This window comes from Pinus tabuliformis, chromosome 4_1, assembly GCF_031772625.1.
Source record: "Pinus tabuliformis cultivar Carrire ecotype Pingquan chromosome 4_1, CPIR1, whole genome shotgun sequence".
NCBI classification, from domain to species: domain Eukaryota; kingdom Viridiplantae; phylum Streptophyta; class Pinopsida; order Pinales; family Pinaceae; genus Pinus; species Pinus tabuliformis.
In genome coordinates this window covers 742,657,271-742,666,313 of record NC_142303.1, presented here as the reverse complement: position 1 = coordinate 742,666,313, position 9,043 = coordinate 742,657,271, and positions in this window count along the sequence as shown.

Genomic DNA, 9,043 nt, shown 5'->3' with positions numbered 1-9,043 from the left:
GGATTGATTAATGATTTAGTAGTCACCCTTGCCCAAATTCTAGTGAAAAGTGTAGTTCTTGATATAATTGTCACAAATATCCCTCCAAAATTTGGAATTCTCCTTTCTAGGTCTTGATGTGCCAAATTAGGGGGAACTCTTCAGATTGATATGTCTTATGCCACTATTCTAGCTTATGGGGGAGAACAACTAAGGTTATATAGAGAGGTAAGATTTGTGCACATTGTTTGAAAAACAGACCAGCCAAGGAACCATCCCATTTATGCAATTGATGAGGATTTTGGTTGCTTTCAACTCTCTTCAAACCAAATACATGAAACTCAACTTAAAATAGAAGATGTAATTGAAAGTCCTGAACCAAATCAAACTAATGTATGGAACTATTTTTTGATGGTTCTTGTACAAAAGATGGAGTAGGAACTGGGGTAGTTTTAATTTCACCAAAAAACGAAAATATCACCCAATCATGCAAACTCGACTGTGAAGTTACAAATAATGTGGCTAAATATGAATCTTTCCTTTTGGGACTGCAATTAGCCAAAAGCTTAAAGGTTTAAACTTAAGTGTTTTTACTGATTCAGAACTTATTGTCAAACAAGTGAGAAATATTTGTTAGACTAAGCATCCTAGACTTAGGTCTTATCGAAATGAAGTTTGGGATTTAGTTGATAACTTCTTTGATGCTTTTAACTTGAATTATATTCCATGAAATCCGAATATTCATGCAGATGCCTTAGTTGTTTGTGCTAGTTCATTCAAAATTCCTGATCAGACCAATGTAATCTATTAAATACAAGTCAAGTACAGATCATCCATCCTAGACAATCTAAAACACTGGTAGATATTTGTAGATGATGAACATTTGAAATAATTTCTACAGGTTATAGTTGACTTTTTAGTTCTACAAATTTATGAAGATAGAGCAGAAATAGATGAAAATACAAATGGAAATGATACTTCAAATTTCAATTCAAAAATTGTTGATCATGACATTATTTAATTGTATAACAATTTTATTCCCAAAGGCCTCATTCATTTAGAAAAATTGTTTAATCAAAATGATGTCCTCTGAAACCCTCAATCCATTTCTTCACAAGATGACATAGAAGAAATTAATATTGGAACAAATGATGATATTAACAACATTAAAATATGTGCATCTCTAGACCCTAAGATCAAAGCTCAATATCTTAAGTTACTTCAAAATTATAAGGATTTTTTTGCATGGACCTATGATGATCTAAAACCATATGGTACTTCATTAATATAGCGTAAGAATCCTTTAAAACCAGAAGCAAGTCCTTATCAATAGAAACATAGGAGCATCAATCTAGCTCTTCTACCAACTGTAGAAAGGGAAATTACGAAAATGTTAGATGCCCAGATCATTCTCCCTCTTAGATATTCTAATTGGGTTGCAAATTCAGTTCCTGTTAGAAAGAAGAATGGAGCAATTAGACTCTGATGGAAAGAGAGGTAAATGGATCACTCAAATATTGGAGTTTGATATAACTATCAAAACTAAAAAGCTAGTAAAAGGCCAAGGATTAGCTAAGCTTTTAGCTGAATCCATCTGTAAAGTGCTCGGAATCAATTTTGTTTTTGAGATACAAGGGAAAAATCCACAAGAACCTTCTCAAGCTTCATATATGAAGAATACACAAGAACCTTCTGTGCTTGCAAAAGAGGAGAACCCACAAGAACCTTCCCTTCATTCTGAAGAGGATAATCCAGAAGAACATTCCCTTCATCCTAAATAAAAGAATCCACAAGATTGACCTCAGATCAAATTCACCCTTTACACATTGATGACAAATTTTTGTTGTCATATTGGTACCAAGACATTGTAAATTTCTTGATCCATTTTGAATGTCTAGCATCATTCTCCAAAAGCATGTGTAAAACTATCAAACTGAAAGCATTCATGTACTGTATCAATGCAAATTTGTACTGGAAAGACCCAATAAATATTTTGTTATTATGTTTAACAGAATAAGAAACTGAAGGAATCATTAACCAATTTCCTGCAGGATTTTGTGGAGGAAATTATGCTTGATGAAAAACAACATATAAGATATTAAGGGGAGGATTTCATAGGCCAAAATTGTTTTTTCAAGTAGGAACAAAGGTCAGAGGATGTGTTCCTTGTCAAAAATTTACTGGTAAGCAAAAATTAGCAGCTCTTCCATTGGTTCCATCAATAGTCTCAGAACTTTTTAGTCAATGCAGATTATATTTTATTAGAGAGATTCATCCCACTTGAAGTGATCAGCATAGATGGATCCTCACTGCAACATACTACTTCACTAAATGGGTTGAAGCAATTCCAGTCAGAAATGATACAGATTCAGAAATAATCAAATTTATTGAAGAGAACATCTTATCTACATTTGGTTTCCCAACTCAAATTGTCACTGACAATGCAACAACCTTTTCTAGTGTTAAAATGATTGATTTTTGCCAGAAATATCAAATTTTGTTACATCATTCAACTCCATATTTCCCACAAGGTAATGGCCTTGTAGAATCCTCCAATAAAAGTCTATTAAAGGTAATCAAAAAGACTCTAGTAGATCATAAAAAGAGTTGGGACTCTAATTTAATTTATGCAGTATGGGCAAATAGAATTACTCCAAAGAGATCTACTGGAAAATCTCCTTTCCAATTAGTTTATGGGAAAGATGTAATCTTCCCTACCAGTTTGGCCTTCCCTGTTTTAAAATTCCTGCAGGATTCAACATATGAACCTCATGATTTTTCAAGGAGAATAAATCATATTATTGAACTAAATGAAAACAAAGATGAAGTTCAATACAAATTGAAATAGTATCATAATAAGATGAAGACCCTATTTGACAGAATATCCAGGGAAAGGTACTTCAAGGAAGGTGATCTAGTTCTAAGATGAGATTCCAGGAGAGAAGAAAAGGGAAAACATGGCAAGTTTGACAACCTGTGGTTTGGACCTTTAGCAATTGCTAAAGTAAAGGGAATCAACACTTTTATGCTACAAAATCTTGAGGGGCTATAGTCCACTTATCCTTTGAATGGAAGGTTTCTCAAACATTACATTCAGTACTGAGAAGTTGAAGTAGATTTCATTACTACCAGTGTAAAAACTCCATTTATTTTACTTTCAGTGTGATTTTTACAGCAAAAGGCTCCATAGCCCAATGAGAAGGCACATGGATCTACAGGTTCTCTGCATTCTACAGGAGAAAGCAGTACCCAGTTGGAGCCAATGTTGTAGCATTTTTTGGTTTTGATAAGTTAGAATCAATTAGTCAAAAAATGAAAATATTTTTCAAAAAATGTTAAGCTAGAATATGGAAAAAAAGAATACTGAATAAAAATATTAAGAAATATCTTGATAACATGTCCATATCAAATAAAATGTTAGAATAGATTCCCTAAAAAATGAAGGCAAAAATAAAATGTTAGGTTAGAGAGAAAAGAAAAAAGAAATAAACTCTGAAAATGTGCAATAAAGAAATAAACTCTGAAAATGTGCAAGTCCAAGTGCCACTACTTTTTACTTTATTATGTAAAATAATGGTTTTGTGCAGCTTGTCATAAATGCCACAACCCATGACAGTCAAATAGCTTAATCTTGACTAGTTCATGCTTTAAATTTCATGTTTATAGTTAGAGAATAAATATCTATCCAGACTGTTTAATCTTGGTAGATCAGTAGTTAGGTAGAGAATAATAAGGAGCTCATCAGTTTAATATGATCCCTTGGATGTTATAAGGTTAGAATTAGATAGTTTTCTTTTCAAAAGAAAAAGGAAAGAAAAGGGTCTACTAGCCTAAATGCACCCATTTAAGTGAAAAAAAATATTAGGATAAGTAAAGGGTAGGTAGAAGAAAAGTCACAAAAGTACAAATTTGATTTAAGCATAAGCACATTTATCATGCTTGATCATGTGTTTTAGTGTGCAGGAGCAGTTATGAAAGTGAAAGGGATGTTCACTAGCTGATTTGATTAACTTCCCCTCATTTCATTTCACTCCCCACTACATACTTATTAATTTCCTCATTATCCCATCATTTCCTAAGAAAATACCTATTTCCCTTCATTTTCATCTTTGCCCCTTGGTTTCACACATTTTCCTAGCAATTTACCCGCCAAATTCATTATCCTATCCAAAAACCCCTTTTCCCTAGTGTGAAACACATCCCCCTTTGAAGAAATCACTTCCGCCTTGTAATTTCCATTAAAACCCATAAAACCCCTTTATCCTAAAGTTATAATTAAAATCCGCATTACTTAACAATCCTCCTATATTCACTTTTTCCTGATATAAGACCTTTTAACACACCCTTGGTACAGTTAAACAAACCCCCACCATATTAAACCCTGGTCCCACTACATAAACCTTTTTAACCCACTTTATTCATTAAAATAATTACAAGTTACTTGTAATTAACCCCTAGTTCACGCTAATCTCCGCCGACTATCCTCTGTGCAAGTCCATTGTGTGATAGCCGTCAGATCATCTGCTCCCAGATCCAATGACCCATAGAAATTTCGCGCGCTCCTGATCTCCTAGCTTTACACGCCCGAGAGCACGCGAGATTCGTGTTTTTGCTTGGGCCCCTTGTGGTTATGTGGTCGTCCCACATTAACTCGCGTGCCCTTGAAGAAAAACCACCCCATGGCCAAAAGCGGTGCGATGAACCTCCGAAACCATTCCCTATGTACGATAAAACCATCCACTATTCACTTAACCTTTCCGCGCCAAATTTTAAAATTTTATTGTTTAAACGCCAAAACCCTCGCTTTCCCTCTTTTCACCCATTTATATAGTAAAACATGTATAACCCTGCCTATGCAACCCTGAGCCTCTACAACCCGATTTGACCTCCGATTACATTCCAAACACTTCCAAGGCTCTGTCCATACACTATCCTATTCCCTAAAGCCATTTAAGCCCTCCCCGTCAGTCTGTGTTTTCCTTATAAATTGTTGTATTTTGCAGGTGATTAGCAGAAGACTAGGAGACCTGTACAAACAACTTTTATACTAGTCAAAAAACCTATTTATTCCATATTCTTGTGAAATGAATTCAACTGATTTTCTTGTACAAACAGAAACCAAGTTTAAACCAAAGAAATAACCGAAGGAAAATTTTACACATTAAATGTTAAAACGCACACTAAATGTTAAAACATACAATTTACACAGTAAAAGTTAAAATATAGGAGGCAAATAAAAAAATACATATGAAAGAAAAATGGTGAAAGTGTATCAGATAAAAGTTCATAAGTAAAAATGACATCCAGTGTGAAGATCAAAAAACCAAGTAGCTTAAAGGGAAAGATATCAAAGTCTAAAGGACAACAAAACCTAATTAACAAGAACAATTAGTCAGTTTCAACAATTTTCATTTTTATTAGTAATAGTCAACAACAACACAACATCAAAGTAGTGCCAGATCAACTAGCACTCTTTTCTTTATTTCAAAATAATCTATTTTTGTAAAAGCAGTTTAGGATATTTTCTACCATTGTATAAATAACTCTCCTTATGAGTTATTATGGTTTCATCATTGAACCAAGTTCACCATTGAACCAGGTTGATTATTGAAGAAGAGTGGCATCCTTGAAGAAAGGTGGCACCTTTGAAGAAGCAATTGTAAACATTTGATGTACTTAGCTTTTCTAGACCCTTAATACAAAGCAAAGGATTCTGAATTCAGTTTTACACAATTTGTGTTTCTTGTAAATTTTTCCAATGTTACACATTATGTTTTTCTTCATATTCTTATGGCTTACAGAGATACCTAGGTAGGAATAATTTTGTCTCAATTTACTCCTATAAGCTTCTGAAGTGATAATCTATAAAGAGAATGGATTAATGGATTTTCTGTTTAATTAATTCCCTTTGAATCAATAAATCATCAGCATCTTGTTGTAAGCATAAGCATGTTCTCTTGAACCTTCTGAACATCGGTCAGAGGTTTTCATACTTATCATTACACAATTTTCTATTTGAAAATTGTGATAATCGTACAATTTCAAGCTTTATCACTTTGTGAAATTTTATAGCAGCCCTCTTCTTTGGGATTAACATTATTCAAAAGGTTAGCCATTACAGTGTTATATATGTTTCATTCATTGGTCCTCCAAATTAAAACAAAACCCCCACAATTATCTTAGACGCTCTAGCTTGATAGCTGACCATTATCAACTCAGAGGTACAACATAATGAAGGTTCACTTTCGAGATCCAAGAAAGACACAACTAGGATTTTACGAGATCTTAATCAAAGACTCGATTCAGAAAAAGGAGTTGTTTCATTTTTTAACGCGGTTGATATAGGAACAAACTATCCTCGGACATCTTGATTCATTTTTTAACGAGCTTGCCACAAGACAAGGAACTATGCTCATCCCTTATTTCATTTTTTAACGAGGTTGACACAAGACAAGGAACCATCCTCATGACTCCTTGTTTCGTTTTTTAATGAGGTTGAGACAAGACTAGGAACTAACCTCACACCCTTTGTTTCATTTTTTAATGAGGTTGACACAGTAAAAAAGCTATCCTCATACATCTGTTCATGAACCATATGAGACAATGGCTCCTAAGAGGTGTTCACTAGATGGAAGAATCACGCTCTGGGAGGAATACATGTCAATTGGTACCATAGACAGATCGAGTTCCAATGGCCCCAGTACATAGTGTACTATACCATATGTGTGATCATCAATAGACGCAGAGACAAAAGGGGTAGCCACATAATTGACTTATGGCAAGGAAGGTACTTCTTGCAAACAGGAGCCGATAGGGGACGATGGTTAAAAAGGAGACACCTACTGACCAATGAATGACAGTTGATCAATAGTCACAATTCTCCCTTCATTCGAAAAACAAACCACATGGAAAAGTGAAGAAACAAGAGCTCCCATGACATTAACATAGTCATGTCGTCCAAGGAGTAGATTGAAATCTAACAGACCTTGGACTACCATCACATCTATATAGACGGTCTTTCCTCCCAAAGAAATAAGGAACTTCGAAAGGATCACTAAGGGTTGACTAGTTCCTCCATTGAAAGCCAACATATTCTGGGTGACAGGCACAAGCTATCGGGAGCCCAAAGCTTGCCAAGTAGTAGAAGACATGATTCTAACAAACACACCTTCATCTAATATAGTTCCCAGTGCCACCATAATATAGGCTTATGTGTAACTGTGATCTAGAATGTCACACAAGACGGGAGGTGGAAAGAAGTCAATGGACCCCAATTGAAAGAGATGAGAAAACTACTTGGTGGGGATACCATATGATTCCCCCATGCTATGCAGGAATAGAAGAAGGACTCTCCTGAACAATTGGGATGTGAGGGTCACTCTTCAATCCATGATAATCTGAGGAGACAAGAAGAACATGAGCAGTATGATCACTACGCTCTTCCAACATAGAGTGAGAAATTGGTGGTAGAGCCAAGTCAACACTCTTTTTGACCAATGATTGGTCGAGAATAGACACAAAAGAGTCTCGCTCAGGAAGAGTAGGACCTTCACGAGATGAATCCAAGTCAATCTCTTTACCGACCAGGAGAGGGTAAGAAGAAAGCCTATGATAACAAACAAGAAGTTGGGGTTGAAGAGTTGCAAGGTTTTCCAAAACTTTGGAAGCTTTATCCATAAGAGGACAAAGCTAAAGAAGATTCTCTCCTTCACATAACCTACAGGGGAATCTAATCTTTCCTTTCTTCTTACCACCTCTAATCAAGGGTGTAGCATCGACATGATCTCTAGAGGTCGATGGGGATGGTCATTTTAGATCCTGAGACCATACCTCTAAGATTCTAGGAATGCTATAATAATCTTGAAGGAGATGATCACCCTTACACATCCTACAAGGGAATTTCACCTTCCACGAAGGATCAGAATGTTTATCGACAGGGGGTGCATTTGGAGTAATAGCTGCACAGTTGGCCTCTTTCTAATTTAACTTCTTCTTCTTCTTCATGTTCTTCTTCTTCCTCTTCTTCTTAGCCTCCTAGTTACTGGATTTCAAACTTTCACCAGGAAAAGTAGAAGAAGAGGGTGAAGAAATAAGGAAGAAGGTGAGGGGTCAATCGTAGAATCATCGTGACGTGATTCAAATGAAGGATACATTTGGATAGGATTCAGAACACTCGAGACCACCGAGGTTGAAAATAACCAGACTGGTAAACCAATGGTTAACCCAGGGAGGGACAACGTTGCCATATAAGGAGCACCATCATTTCCAAAAGAAGGAAAAGGACTAGGATTCCCTTTTGATGGGAACCCTTGACTGGTGGACTCTAGAAATGTTGCCATTGGAATCGACTCTAAATAATTACTAAGGAAGATAAATTTTTCCACGAATATTGTGTGGGAAGTTAATTTTAGAACACTGAAAAAAAACTTTTCCTTTTCATGCTTTGAGAGTCGAGAAAAGGATGAAAGGAAACTCTATCACTTCCGATTGAAAACGAGCTCGAAAGGACATGTGCTCAAATGACCTTTTAAGTTTAATGAGTCAAAAATATCAAATGACTACTCTAGATAGTTTAGGTAAAAAGGATTACCATGCAACCATGAACTACAGAATACCTCCCGATGAACCAAGAAGTAGGGTAGGCAATCTCCCTGAATGTTGTGTTCGGTGTATCACGTTTGCAAGGCGACCGACTCAGCTTCCTATGGATAAAGGATTGCAGCCTAGAGGGGTCTCCTATTATATACTTGATGATACAGGGAGAACAAATCCATACTAGCATTGTCTAATGCCGAAGCGAACGACAACTGCTAGATTTAAAGATGTCGGAACACGTCTCTAACCTAGACCACTAAATTTGAGCATTAAGTTTCAATGCTTCCTTAGGTTAATTCAATAAATTTTAACAGTCGATAGAGAGATAGAGAGCACAAAATTATCATTGATTGAGAAATAGAGAGAACAAAATTTATGCAACAATCAAAGAATGAAATCCTTCACTAATAAATCTCTTAAATGCACTTAATATTCCTATAACAACATAAGAAGTTTAATTTCATTTCCA